Source organism: Anomaloglossus baeobatrachus, chromosome 11, assembly GCF_048569485.1.
Source record: "Anomaloglossus baeobatrachus isolate aAnoBae1 chromosome 11, aAnoBae1.hap1, whole genome shotgun sequence".
In the NCBI taxonomy this organism is placed as follows: Eukaryota; Metazoa; Chordata; class Amphibia; order Anura; family Aromobatidae; genus Anomaloglossus; species Anomaloglossus baeobatrachus.
The window spans coordinates 62,113,871-62,129,424 of NC_134363.1; the positions used below are offsets into that span (position 1 = coordinate 62,113,871).

The 15,554-nt window shown below is 49.7% G+C and overlaps 1 protein-coding gene across 8 annotated transcripts in view; it reads right to left on the minus strand.

The window, feature by feature from the left end:
• Positions 1-15,554, minus strand: part of LOC142256609 (galactoside alpha-(1,2)-fucosyltransferase 2-like) — a 254,802-nt gene that overhangs the window by 135,594 nt on the left and 103,654 nt on the right. The gene's annotated exons all lie outside the window — the stretch shown is intronic.

Consider the following 15,554-nt stretch of genomic DNA (forward strand, 5'->3'; position numbering starts at 1 on the left):
TATGTTGAAAATTTATTAAAATTTAACTGAGCAGCATAACTTGTTGGTTTGTAAGATTTATGCATCTGTTAATAAATCCTGCTCTTGTTTGAAGTTTGCAGGCTCTAACTTATTTGCATCTTATCAAACCCGCTAAATCTGCAGGGGGTTGAATACTACTTGTAGGCACTGTATTTTTCTATATGCTTTTCTATAACCAAGTTTTCTTTTGTATATGGGTAACAAGATACTGTAAGCATGTGTACACTGAAGTCTGCCGATGATGTTTAATACAAGGGAACAGAATGAAAATATTGTTAATGATGACTGGCTGCATCTGATCCATGACTAGTGAGCTACGTGACAGGGACCCTGTGAGTTATGGTAGGTCAGAAAACAGAAGGGGCTGAAGAGGAAATCCCAAATATGGACAAACATCACAGGTTTTCTGCATATGCTTTTAATATGATCAATCGGAAAACACTGTGGAGCAAAAAGCGCAATTCCCTATTCAGGTTGTGAAAGTCACAACTCCTGGAGAAGCTTATAATGTTGGTGGTCAGCTGCAGCCCCGAGCGGTACAGTGTATATATCCAATAGAGACGAAATTGGGTTTCAGCCACGCTATATCACAGGATTCAATCTTGTAAAAGAATTCCTTTATTTGAAGTACAAGTCTACACGTTTCAGAGATATATCCATCTCCTTCCTCAGGACATTCAAGGAATCACAATCCCCCCAGAGCATGATCAACTCCTACGAACTATGGTAAGATTTTTGATTTAGAATTATTCTCTTATCTGTGTCCTTGGGTGGCCCCCATTTGCCTGGGGTAGTCTAGTCGGTTTCATGGGTCAATCTCTACAACCGGATCCCCTTCCTCCTGAGCGACCTTAAAGAAACCGAAAGGTTGTAAGTGACTGTCTGCTGAAATTGTTCTCTGTGTGAAATTGGAGATATGTCTAGCTAGTTGTGTTTTCTGACACTGGATTTTCAAAATGAATTGTGTAGACCAGGTATGGCTGATTGGTAATATGTGGCAGACTTAAATGTCATAAGGCCCGGATAAGGTATACCCCCTTGCTACAGACTTTGGATTAGCCGTCTTCTGAATAGTGGGAAAGTGCCAATCAAGGTCCTGGTTGGGTGTCCCCTGCGTGGACATGGTGTTAGGTACTGTCTCAGAAATCACAACCGGTCGGAAAATTCCCCAACAAATGGACGCCTTTAGGTCCATTTTTAAGCCCGATGGTTGCTTAACCTCTGGACACATGAAACCTGTTATTTGGTTACCCATCATGAGGGCAAGAAACATGGAAAAAATAAAGAAGTTGATGCTAATTTGCTGTATGCCATAATGTGGTCGATTACACCATGAACAATGGAATAAGGCATTGAAAGAACAGAAGGGAACTTTGGAAGATGCAGGATTACTTGGGACAGCCTAAGCTTGGTATAGAGTACCCTGCACAATTGTAAAAGAAGGTTATGTGGAGGAAGAAGCACGTGATAAGAAAGACAATGTATTGTGTTATGCTTACTACAAGTCTCTGCCACAACCACCACCCTATAATCAGCATAGGAAGCTGAACTTATGACTGTCACTAAAGCCTGTGAACTGGTAGAAGGAAAGACGGACAATATCTACATGGACTCCAGATACGTGTCTCTGTGGGCACTACGAGGCTACAAAACAGCCAATGGAGCACCCATAAAGAACTCTGAAGCTGTTGAAGCATTGATCATAGCTCTCAAACTACCAACGGCCGTGGCAGTCATAAAAACTAAAGCACATGGAAAACTAAACTCAGGGATAGATTTAAGGCCCTACCACACACAGAGATAAATCTTTGGCAGAACTGTGGTTGCAGTGAAATCATGGACATATTGTTCCATTTGTACACAGCCACAAACCTGGCACTGATTGTCCACAATTTCACTGCAACCACAGATCTGCCGCAGATTTATCTCTGTGTGTGACAGGGCCTTTAGGGAATCAAATAGAAAAATATTTTAGGGGGGACTGTGAGAATACAATATATTTTTCTATGTGCTTTTCTACTGTGAGAATACAATATATTTTCTATATGCTTTTCTATAACCTAGTTTTCTTTTCTATATGAGTAACAAGATACTGTAAGCATGTGTACACTGAACTTTGCCGATGATGTCTAATACAAGGGAACAGAATGAAGATGTTAATGATGACTGGCTGCATCTGATCCATGACTAGTGAGCTACGTGACAGGGACCCTGCGAATTATGGTGGGTCAGAAAACAGGAGGGGCTGGAGAGGAAATCCCAAATATGGACAAACATCACAAGCTTTCTGTATATGCTTTTAATATAACCAATGGCATATTTAGGAATTTTACTAAGAGATTAACCCACTATTGCTCTAAAAATGTCTTGTGACAATAAAGCACGTGACATGTGCACCTTCTTTTCACTGAGAAAGGAATTTATACCAGCAGTCTCAGTGTGGTCTAAATTTCTTCTGCCGGTGCTCAGTGACCTTCGATTTTAGATTCAGTAGACATTCTCTAGAAGGATATTTCCCAAAACTGTGGAATTCTTCTTAACAAAGATTAGGAACTAATGTACAATAGACATTAAAAAATAAAAGCTTCTAAAAGTAGCAAACACAACCAGATGAGAAATGAAGAAAAAGAAAAACATTGTCCCTCTAACAGATGATGATAGGAATATAATTGTACAGGACAAAGAAAAGGTTGAGATACTAAACATGCACTTTTTATCTGTGTTCACCAATGAACTGGTTGTGCACGATATTCAACAAAGCTGCTATGAATGTTAACTATTGAATATCACTAACTTAATACTAGAAGTACAGTTGTGTCTGAGAAAATTAAATATTGATAAAGCTTGAGGTCCAAATTGTGCTCATCCACAGGTATTGAGGGAGTTGAGTTCAGTAATTGACAGACCTCTGTATCTCATTTTCCATGATTCTCTTGTGACCTGAACGGGTCAAAACTTTGCATTATGGCAGAATAAAGAACACTTTGGATATTTCACCTATGCTGTGATGCTATCATTCTTCATTTGTCTCTTGTAACAGGGTCAGAGCCAACACTAAAAACAATAATAGGAAAGAGAAAGAGTAAAGGGGCCAAAGCCCTAATTTTTCCCTTCCTAAAATACGGGTGTCGGCATCCTACTTTTTAGTAACGCCCCCGTTCCATGGTGACTAGGCCCTAGGCAATCCCTCCCTAGTTCTAGGAAAAGTGCACTGACTCAAAGGAGTATATTAACCCAAAATAGTAAAACCACAGAGAGAAAAAAGTGCATAGTCCAGGGTAACTAATTTGTCTGTATCATCACCTGGGGCTGACAGGGATAGGGGGCCTAAGGTTAGTCGCGTATATCAATCAGTCTGTGTGCTCAGTAGCAGATAGTAACTGAATAGAGGTAAGCACAAGATTTTACTATCCAAGAATCTGCCAACGCGTTTCGCCCTTTCTGATAGTAGTAGTCTCAGGGCTCATCAGGGGCGTCTTAACTAGACTGATTGATATACGCAACTAACCTTAGGCCCCCTATCCCTGTCAGCCCCAGGTGATGATACAGACAAATTAGTTACCCTGGACTATGCACTTTTTTCTCTCTGTGGTTTTACTATTTTGGGTTAATACACTCATTTGAGTCAGTGCACTTATCCTAGAACTAGGGAGGGATTGCCTAGGGCCTAGTCACCATGGAACGGGGGCGTCACTAAAAACTAGGACGCAGACACCCGTATTTTAGGAAGGGAAAAGTTAGGGCTTTGGCCCCTTTACTCTTTCTCTTTCCTATTATTGTTTTTAGTGTTGATTTTATGTATGTTTGGAAATTTGATAATTAATACAAATTATCTATATATATAATTGCCTTATTCTGTCTGTCTGTCTGTCTGTCATGCTCCAAAATTGTGTCACGGTGACAGTGTCACCGTGACATGTCCTTACGGTGACACAAAGCTGATTGGCCGCTGGGTTCGCCATGGCCCCGCCCCCCCACACGGATTGGCCTCTCGCCCCGGCTGCGCCCCCACACGGATTGGCCAGCCGCTCGCCCAGGCTCTGCCCCCCCCCACAGATTGGCCTCTCGCCCCGGCACCCTGCAGGCATTGGCAACTCGCCCACGCCACGCCCCGCTCCCCTCACGCAATAGACGTTAGCTCTCGCCCCCCACCCCGCATTGCCCGAACTGACACGGTCACGGAGCCACGAATCCCAGGTGAGTACTGTACTCCCCCCCCCCCCTTTCCCCTCTCCCCAACGGGAGCCCACATCAGCGTACGCCGCCGCCGTATGCTGGTGTGGGCTCCCGTGCGAGCGGGGGACGTGTTGCGCTGGTAACCATGCTTGCATAGTTACCAGTAAATCAAGGTCCTGCAGCGGCGCGACTTCCACACGCACAAACATAACAGCACACACACACGCATACACACACACATCAGATCGCACTCACTCTCACAAACACCTCACACACACCTCACACACACCTCACACACACCTCACACACACATCGCATCCACATACTCACAGCATCCGGCGATATCGCTTGCTTCTCGGCCTCGATACTGTGCTGTTGTGATCTTCCAGGACCTGACGGAGGATCACATGGCCAGAGGCATGTGGTATGTCCGGATGTTGTGAGTATCAGCGCGTATGTGCGATATCGTCAGTGTCTGTGAGTGGATGCGATCGGGTGTGTGTGAGTGGATGCGATCGGGTGTGTGTGAGTGGATGCGATCGGGTGTGTGTGAGTGGATGCGATCGGGTGTGTGTGTGAGTGGATGCGATCGGGTGTGTGTGTGAGTGGATGCGATCGGGTGTGTGTGTGAGTGGATGCGATCGGGTGTGTGTGTGAGTGGATGCGATCGGGTGTGTGTGAGTGGATGCGATCGGGTGTGTGTGAGTGGATGCGATCGGGTGTGTGTGAGTGGATGCGATCGGGTGTGTGTGAGTGGATGCGAGGGGCTGAGGCTGGGGACAGAGAGGGGCTGAGGCTGGGGACAGAGAGGGGCTGAGGCTGGGGACAGAGAGGGGCTGAGGCTGGGGACAGAGAGGGGCTGAGGCTGGGGACAGAGAGGGGCTGAGGCTGGGGACAGAGAGGGGCTGAGGCTGGGGACAGAGAGGGGCTGATGCTGGGGACAGAAGGATGATGCTGCGGGTAGAGAGGCTGATGCTGGTGCAGCATGGGGGATGGATTACAATGGGGGGTGCGCAGCATGGGGGATGGAGCACGTTTGGGAGTGCGCAGCATGGTGAATGGAGCACGTTTGGGAGTGCGCAGCATGGCGGATGGAGCACGTTTGGGAGTGCGCAGCATGGCGGATGGAGCACGTTTGGGAGTGCGCAGCATGGCGGATGGAGCACGTTTGGGAGTGCGCAGCATGGCAGATGGAGCACGTTTGGGAGTGCGCAGCATGGCGGATGGAGCACGTTTGGGAGTGCGCAGCATGGCGGATGGAGCACGTTTGGGAGTGCGCAGCATGGCGGATGGAGCACGTTTGGGAGTGCGCAGCATGGCGGATGGAGCACGTTTGGGAGTGCGCAGCATGGCGGATGGAGCACGTTTGGGAGTGCGCAGCATGGCGGATGGAGCACGTTTGGGAGTGCGCAGCATGGCGGATGGAGCACGTTTGGGAGTGCGCAGCATGGCGGATGGAGCACGTTTGGGAGTGCGCAGCATGGCGGATGGAGCACGTTTGGGAGTGCGCAGCATGGCGGATGGAGCACGTTTGGGAGTGCGAAGCATGGCGGATGGAGCACGTTTGGGAGTGCGCAGCCTGGCGGATGGAGCACGTTTGGGAGTGCGCAGCATGGCGGATGGTGCACGTTTGGGAGTGCGCAGCATGGCGGATGGTGCACGTTTGGGAGTGCGCAGCATGGCGGATGGAGCACGATGGGAAGTGCGCAGCATGGGAGATGGAGCACGATGGGGAGTGCGCTGCATGGGGGATGGAGCACAATGGGAAGTGCACAACACACCACACACACACACACACACTGGGAACCACAAACAACTGCCCTACACAGACACCTACACACACAGACAACGCTGCACACACACAACACCCAACACACAAACACTGCGGCACACACAAATATACGCACATAACGCACAACACACACATTGCACAAAACATACCTCCCCCCAAAACACACCATACACACACAAACCGCGCAACACACAACGCTACAGACACACAGCGCTCCACAAACAACGCAACACACATACAACACCGCTCTCACCCCCGTCACACCCAGACAACACCCAGAACATGTACAGCGCCTACACAAACACTTGGTAACTACACACAACAACATCTCTATATATATATATAACAAAAATCATACATGAACTACACAATACGTAAATTCTAGAATACCCGATGCGTAGAATCGGGCCACCTTCTAGTTTTATATAAAAGTAGAAAAGACTGAGGTTTTGATGCAATATATCTACTTTGGAAATCCTTTATTGGTATTCTAACAGGGTCAGAGCCCCAAGATTGAAGGATAGCTAACTTGATAATGATCTTTAAATGGACTCTTTCAACACAGAATGACTGCTTAAACCAAGTACAGGTGCTTGTGCATCATGGCGGGGCTAATCATTAAATACACCTACGACCTTCTAGTTTTTTTATCTGGCTCCACCCTCCTCTAGCTCTATGAAGCCAAAGCTGTCCATCAATGAAGGGGGAGGAAGCATATTGATGGAAATCAAACAGGTAGAAAGGTGTATTTCAATGATTAGCCCCACCATGATGCACCGAGCCCCTGCTCCTAGTTTGAAAGTCATTCTGAGCTGACAGAGTCCCTTTAAGGTGGGTTAGAAGGTGTATATTTGCAATTTCCATCCGGTACATTTGACATTGATGTTGTGCAAAATTTTCAAGGTATTAAAAGGGATGATGTGCAAAAGTCTACAACATAGAAATATATATTAACTGGCAACCAGTATGGATTGATAACAGACAAGTCAAACCACCATGCTGGGTTCCCACATAAAAGTTCTGTGGTGTATGTCCAGTTTGTTTAATGGAAAACGTATTTTCCATTTTTTAAGGGGCCTACGGGGTAACATCTCTCCTTGTGGAGAGTGACATGCCAATGTAAGGAGACTTACAGGCCATGCAAATGCTCCTCTAGGAAGTTAAATATGCAAATTCAGAGAGGTAGAGGATTTGAACTCTAACTATTGGAAGTAGCAATCCTAAAAGTCATTATCAACCCTTTAACAAGCCTTGCCTCATGACTTAGGATAAAAGCCAAACTAGAATCTCAATTTGCAGACACGTGTGACCCCCTCAGTGCAAAGCATAATATCTCATTTGGTGGTATAAAAGGCCTCTGACTGGGGTCTACAGGGTAACATCTCTCTTTGCGTAGAGTGTTGTGCCTGACATGTCAGTGTAAGGAGACTTATAAGCCTATATAATGTAAGGAGACTTATAGGCCGTACAATGCTCCTCTGGGAAACTAAATATGAAAATTGCATCTTCCAAGAGGAAGAGGACTTGAACTCCAGCACCACCTATTGGAAGTAGCAATCCTAAAAGTCAATATTGACCCTTTTAACTTTGGAATCGAGGGGCACAGACAAAAAAGAAAACCTGTTTGAGAATCAGTGGCGCAGCACCAATCAAAGGAACTACTTAGTTTAAATAAAGAAATTCCAGTGAAAAGTGCTCTTGTGGCGCCCCTGACCTGGTCAGGCACCACAGAGTATTGCACCCATGCGGGGACAATGCTTCCAGGTAATTTCCAAAGGCCAGGATGAGGTGCACACACAAACATATAGTGACCAGGCCTCCCACATTACCAGAGGGGACCCTTGGGTAGCCAGAAGGGGTTAACTTTCAATTCCCAGCTGGGGGTGTGTTCAGGGGCTGGTTGCTAGGAAGCAGGGCAGAGAGAGAGAGGAAGAGGGGAGTCTGGAGGAAGAAGTTGAAGTGTGTGGAAGGGAGCAGAGGAGCTCTCGTGTCAGACAGGTCCTGAGGAGTGCAGTAGCTGAAAGCGGGGGAGAAAGGAGTACCGTGGGTCGGCCTGAAAACCATCCAGAGAGAGAAGGGTGGCTGAGTACGGAGATCCCGGTATCCGAGCACACAAGGGGAACTAGATCCCCAGTACAGGCAGCAGATCATCCAGAGCTGCTTAACCTACAGGTGGGGGGGGGTACTTCATGCCCTCACCACGACTACACAGCGCTTGAGCCAAGCAGCAATCACCAGGCCCATAAGGGGACAGGGCCAGAAGCCATCCCACCAAGGCCACGCTGCCGGCAGACGAGCCAGAGAGAGGGGAGCAGGGTGGTAACAGCTTCCCTGGAGGGGTCCTACCACGCTTCAAGCAAAGGATCCTCCTAAAACAGAAAGAGTGCAAGGAGGGCGAGTGGACAGCTACCCTCAGAACGGCCTCCTGGAATTCCTGGTTCAACCTGGTTATCACAGTGTCGCCCGGGCATCTCACCGTGACCTCCAAACAGTGAGTAAACACGTTGAAAGACTTCTTGGACTGTGTTTGAGTCATTCTGCGACCTGTGGTCCCACACACATACACCGGGGCCTGGGGCTTGCCTCACTCTCAGGGGGCTAATATACTGACTGCACCCACCATCAGCCCCAGGCATCCCTTGATCTGCAGTGGCGGTCCCCGCTGACCGCAATACTGAGAGTGGCGTCACGACAATCAGAAAAGAAGGTTCCCTACCTGTGACCAGACTGTTCCATCCACGTGGAGTCCCTGAAGGTACTGCACCGACACATACTAGCGGGGCTTCACAACTTCTGGCGTCACGAACAGGATAAGGACTAGACCTGTTCAGACAGGTGACCGTGTGCCTCGGAGGTCCGACCGCAAAAATTGAACCGCCGCCATATTGCCATCTTCAAAAGCGCGCGCTGCAGCCCGCGCGAGGGAGAAGAGCACCGCCCACGAAGAGGTGTGGCCGCCCCAGAATTCCCACAATTCAGAGAGCGTTCTGATCCAGGAAGTGGAAAGGGAGCGCGCAGATTTTTGAAGAAAAATGGACGCTGCAGGAGGTAATGCCCCTGGTCAGGGCGACGCAGCCCAAGCGATGCCAGCCCCCGTCGCGCTGGACGCAGCAGCGCCTGGTGCCGGTGCCGCGGTCGCAGCTGCGCCGGCCGAAGTCTCCCCCATAATGCCAGTTTCCTTACTGTATGTCCCAGGAGCGCAATGGCTGCCCCAATACGCCGGTAAAATAGACACGCTGACCGGGTTTAAGAAGAAGATCAACACCCTGCTAGACATGCACGCGATGACTGGTAAGCAGAGGGCCGCTGTGGTGCTGGGACAATTGACTGAAGCAGCAGAATTGGAGGCTGAGTCCTGGACCAATGATGACCGGAGCTCTGTTGAGACCATGTTTGCCAAACTAGCAGCTGCTTTTGAACACCGCACCGAGGGAGAGCTGAGGACGGACTTCTATAACTGCCGGCAGAAGCCCCAAGATAGCATAAGAGACTATGCCCTCAGGCTGCAGGCTGCACTACGGGCTCTCAAGCTGGTGGACCCTGTCAGTGATCAGGAAGGAAACCGGATGATGAAGGAACAATTCTTGCGGGGCCTGCGCTCTCCTGAGGATGGGAAGCAGATGAAGCTGTGGTCCCTGGAACACCCTGACGTGGACTTTGCCATTTTGAAAGACAGGGCAGTGAAAGCACTCCAACCTCCTGTGGACACAGACCCCGTCGCACCAGCATGGCCTGCCAGTTCCACGGCTGCAGGAGCGGAATCCTCCTCGCAGTCCCTGGTAACTGCAAAAGGACTCAACGCGTCAGCAGAGACTATAAATACACTATCCTCCCAGGTGCAACAGCTCACTAAGGATGTCGCACAAATCCTGAAAGCAATGCAGTTGCCCTCAGAAACCAAGGTCCCTCATCGGATCCTGCTAGCTGACAGCCCAGAGGACGTCCCTTGGATGCGGAGGAGAAGAGGTCCTACAACCCGAGGCAGGAGCAGTGATCGCTATGACTCATCTGGACAACCCATCTGTCGTCGTTGCCAGGAGGCAGGACACTATGCAAGGGCCTGTCCTTTAAACGAGCCAAACCTGGGGCCGGGGGCCAGTCCTCAGGATTAAGAAGATCAGGCCCAGGTCGCTGCTGTGATCAGTACGTGGGTGGACGTCCTGTCCTGTCCATTGTCCTGGACGGGATCCCTACCCCGGCATTATTGGACACCGGCTCTCAGGTCACCACGATCCCGTATGTCCTTTATCGTAGGTTTTGGTCGGACGACGATCTCCGACCACCGGACCCCTCCCTCACCATCTATGCTGCCAACGGACAACCTATAGACCAGATCGGGGTCAAAGAGGTAACCATAAAGGTGGGAAGGCAGGAAATGAAGGGACAAGGACTGATTGTTGTGGACACTGATATTAGAGAAAGGAACCCGCAAATGATTTTAGGCACTAATGTCATAGAAAATTGCCTAGGGGAAGTGTTGTTGTTGCTTCACCAGATTGTTGAAGGTGCTGAGGGCGGGTCGAAAAGAGCCTTGCAAAAGGAGATCCGAATCATTCTGAGGAAGCAACAGGTAAAACAGACTGGCAGTGAGATTGGTAGTGTACGGGTGATGGATGCTAACCCCATTGTGATACCCCCACGGAGTGAAATGATGATGTGGTGTAGAGCAGCGGTAGGTCTCAGAGGACAAGATTACCAGGCTGTACTAGAGCCCACTCATTCAGACCACTGGCCCACGATTCTGACAGCCAGGGGGGTAGTTGATGTACACAAGGGACGAGTGCCTGTACGAGTGTTGAACTGTGGGGAGGAGGAAGCCAGACTACCAAGGTACGCTACCATAGCCAAACTGTTTACATGCTCAGATGACGCCATAACACCTGTAGGTCCCCTGACACAAGCTGACTCAAAAGAGGGTGAGACCTCCCAAAAGCAGTTAGAGGATTGGTGCCAGAAACTACACGTGGGGACTGACTCTACACCCGACTACCAGAAACATGGGGTTTACAGGGTCGTGCAGGAATACGAGCAGGTCTTTAGTAAGAACCCACTAGACTTTGGTAGGATCAAAGGGGTGCAACATCACATACCCACAGGCAGTCATCCTCCCATTAAGGAAAGACATAGGCCTATTCCACCAGCCCATTACCAGCGCACAAAGGACATGCTGAAGGACATGAAGGAGGCAGGCGTCATAAGGGACAGTTGTAGCCCCTGGGCGGCTCCCCTGGTCCTGGTAAGAAAGAAGGATGGCACGATGAGGATGTGTGTGGATTACAGACGGATAAATCAGATAACACACAAGGATGCCTACCCTTTGCCAAGGATAGAGGAATCCCTCGCTGCCTTGAAAGCCTCTAACTACTTTTCTACCCTAGATCTTACTAGTGGCTACTGGCAAGTATCTGTAGCAGAAGAAGATCGGGAGAAGACGGCCTTCACCACCCCAATGGGCCTCTGTGAGTTCAACAGCATGCCATTTGGACTCTGCAATGCCCCCGGGACCTTCCAGAGGCTTATGGAATGCTGCCTAGGGCACCTCAACTTTGAGACCGTCCTGCTCTACCTGGATGATGTCATCGTGTACTCCAAGACCTACGAGGACCACCTGAAACACCTGGCTGAAGTCTTTGAAGCGCTATCCCGATATGGAATGAAGCTGAAACCATCCAAGTGCCATTTACTGAAGCCAAAGGTCCAGTACCTAGGTCACGTGGTCAGTGCAGAAGGAGTAGCACCGGACCCAGAGAAGGTCACAGTCATCCAGGAATGGCCCACACCTACTACCGTCCGGGAGGTACGTCAGTTCCTTGGCTTGGTAGGCTACTACAGAAGGTTCATCAAGGGCTACACGAAAATGGCAGCGCCTTTGCAAGAGCTCCTGGTAGGCCACCCAAAGAAGAGAGGAAAGATCTCCGGCCCGCCATTTCACTGGGGAGAAGCAGAAGAACACTCCTTCAGACAAATGAAAGGGGCCTTGACGGGTGAAGAGATCCTAGCCTACCCTGACTACGGTCTGCCATTCGTACTGTACACAGATGCCAGTAATGTGGGACTGGGAGCAGTGCTTTCACAGGTGCAGGGAGGCAAAGAGCGTGTGATTGCTTACGCCAGCAGGAAGCTCAGGCCTACTGAAAGAAACCCGGAGAATTATAGCTCATTCAAGCTAGAGTTCCTGGCCATGGTATGGGCTATCACAGAGCGGTTCAAGCACTACCTGGCAGCCACCAAATTCACTGTCTTCACGGACAACAACCCCCTGACCCACTTGGATACTGCTAAATTGGGTGCCATGGAGCAGCGTTGGGTAGCCCGACTGGCGAATTATGACTTTACTGTCAAGTATCGAGCTGGCCGCAAGAACGGCAACGCAGATGCTCTGTCCAGGATGCCTCACCTAGCAGACGAGGGTGAAGATGAAGATGATCTTGAAGAGATTGAGCTGCCAGCGTTCCATCGCCATGGAGCAAAACAGTGTCGGCAGTCGCGTGCCAACCGCCAAGAGGTGACCCTGAACCCACTACCTCACTACAACTGGAAGGAGACCCAGGAAAATGATCCAGCGGTAGGCTTGGTAAAGAAACTGATCAGCCAGCCGGGCGCCAGCCTTGACAAAGGAGCCCCACCTGAGGCACAGTACCTATGGAAGGAGAGGGGTCGATTATTCATCTATCAAGACAAACTTTACAGGAGCATCATTGACCCGAGGACGCATGAGAAGGTGTGGCAAGTGATTGTACCACAGAAGGATACGAGGATGGTGCTAGAAGCCTATCACAATGGTGCAGGCCACTTTGGTTGGAAGAAACTGGAGGCCCTACTTAAAGTAAGATTCTACTGGGTGGGCATGAGATCTGCCCTAGAGAAGTGGTGTCGAAACTGCGGGCCCTGCAATCTTAGAAGAAAAGACCAGCACAGCCAGAGAGCACCACTCCAGCCAATCCAAACTAAACGGCCCCTGGAGATCGTGGCCCTGGACCATGTAAAGTTGGCACCCAGCAGACAAGGCTACAACTACGCTCTCACTATGGTTGACCACTACTCCAGATTCCTGGTGGTAGTACCAGTCAAGGACTTGACAGGTCAAACTGCAGCCAAAGCTTTCCAGACACACTTCTGTCGACCACATGGCTATCCAGATCAAGTGCTCACTGACCAAGGACCAGCCTTTGAAGCTGAAGTGTTTAAGGAGTTTTGTAACCTATACGGCTGCCAGAAGATCCGTACTACGCCTTACCATCCTCAGACCAATGGCATGTGTGAGAAGATGAACCACATCATTCTCGACCTTCTGAAGACGCTCCCACTAGAAGAACGAAGTCAGTGGCCGGAAAAACTGCCCGATCTAGTGGACATGTATAACAACATCCCTGTGAGTTCCACGAACTGCACACCGGCATACCTGATGAGGGCCAGACCAGGGAGATTGCCAGTAGATCTGGAAATGGGAGTTGAGACCCCTGAAGACCATCTACAAGGTGCTGATTGGGATTCCAACCGCCAAGCCCAATACAAGAAAGTACAAGAGTGTGTGGAGCGAAGCCTGACTCAGCAGCGTGAGAAACAAGAAAAAGCCTACAATCGAAAAGCACCTGCTGTTCCTTTGATGCCAGGAGATATAGTTCTCAAAAGGAAGAGAAGACGTCATAAACTTGACAATCACTGGGAAGAAGAACCCTATACTGTGTTACCATCGACGCTTAGCAATGAAAAGACATGCCTTATCAGCAAAGATGGAGGAAAAACAACAGCTGTCGTTTCTAGAGATCGCTTAAAGAAATGTCCTGAACAACTAAGAATCCCTGAAGAAATTCCCAACCCTTTGCCAGTTCAAGAACCAAAAGAAAAGATGATCCATACTGTACTTGGAGATTTTCCAGCAAGTTGGCCTCAATACAATGGAGCAGTAGTTATTCCAGTCATTACATTCCCTCAATCTAGAGAAGTAAGAGACCCAGAAGAACCTGTTCAGAACCTGGAAGAGCCAAATGTAGCTGAAGCAGAAGACCATGCATTGGTATCAATACCTAGTACACCCATTATTCACATTGAGACACATACATCGGGTAGGAGGACACAACCTCAGACAGATGACAGTATAGTACTGCGTAGATCAACCCGCAGCAACTTTGGTCAGCTCCCATTACGCTATAGAGAAAGTACAGTTTAGTTCAAAGTGACGGTATGAAATGTAATGTTTCACCTGTTTACAGTTAAGTAACGTTTAAGTGAAATGTGCCCACAAGGACTATTGTGAGACCTCCTTAAAATGTTTTCTTTGCACTAGTTCACGTGCACTTTAAAAAATGGACCACCGGTTATGAACTGGATTTAACCACAAACTTTTGCATTGTAAAAAGTTACCTCCTTGGTACCAACCACAGGGTCTGCCTGTTGAGGGGCATGGCTCTGCACCAACAAGGGGGCACGCCTGTTTATGGGGCCTGCCCTCCAACACTCGGAAGCGGGTACGCCTGTTTATGGGGCCTACCTTACACCACTCTCCTCAGGAGAGGAAGATTGGAGGAAAGGTCTGGGGAATGTGATGGCCCAGCCCTGGTCACCAAAAGGACCGGCGACCTACCTCCTGGAGGTTTTTTTGGGTGGGTTTCGGACATGTGGGTGGTTGGTGGTGGAATGGTACCTGGTATGTTTAAATGTAAATAATTGCCCCTGTGTGGGAAAAGTTTGTAATTACCTTTTTTCTTTCTCTTGTCTTTGCAGCCCGAGGACGTGCTGATGATAACTAAGGGGGAATGTGGCGCCCCTGACCTGGTCAGGCACCACAGAGTATTGCACCCATGCGGGGACAATGCTTCCAGGTAATTTCCAAAGGCCAGGATGAGGTGCACACACAAACATATAGTGACCAGGCCTCCCACATTACCAGAGGGGACCCTTGGGTAGCCAGAAGGGGTTAACTTTCAATTCCCAGCTGGGGGTGTGTTCAGGGGCTGGTTGCTAGGAAGCAGGGCAGAGAGAGAGAGGAAGAGGGGAGTCTGGAGGAAGAAGTTGAAGTGTGTGGAAGGGAGCAGAGGAGCTCTCGTGTCAGACAGGTCCTGAGGAGTGCAGTAGCTGAAAGCGGGGGAGAAAGGAGTACCGTGGGTCGGCCTGAAAACCATCCAGAGAGAGAAGGGTGGCTGAGTACGGAGATCCCGGTATCCGAGCACACAAGGGGAACTAGATCCCCAGTACAGGCAGCAGATCATCCAGAGCTGCTTAACCTACAGGTGGGGGGGGTACTTCATGCCCTCACCACGACTACACAGCGCTTGAGCCAAGCAGCAATCACCAGGCCCATAAGGGGACAGGGCCAGAAGCCATCCCACCAAGGCCACGCTGCCGGCAGACGAGCCAGAGAGAGGGGAGCAGGGTGGTAACAGCTTCCCTGGAGGGGTCCTACCACGCTTCAAGCAAAGGATCCTCCTAAAACAGAAAGAGTGCAAGGAGGGCGAGTGGACAGCTACCCTCAGAACGGCCTCCTGGAATTCCTGGTTCAACCTGGTTATCACAGTGTCGCCCGGGCATCTCACCGTGACCTCCAAACAGTGAGTAAACACGTTGA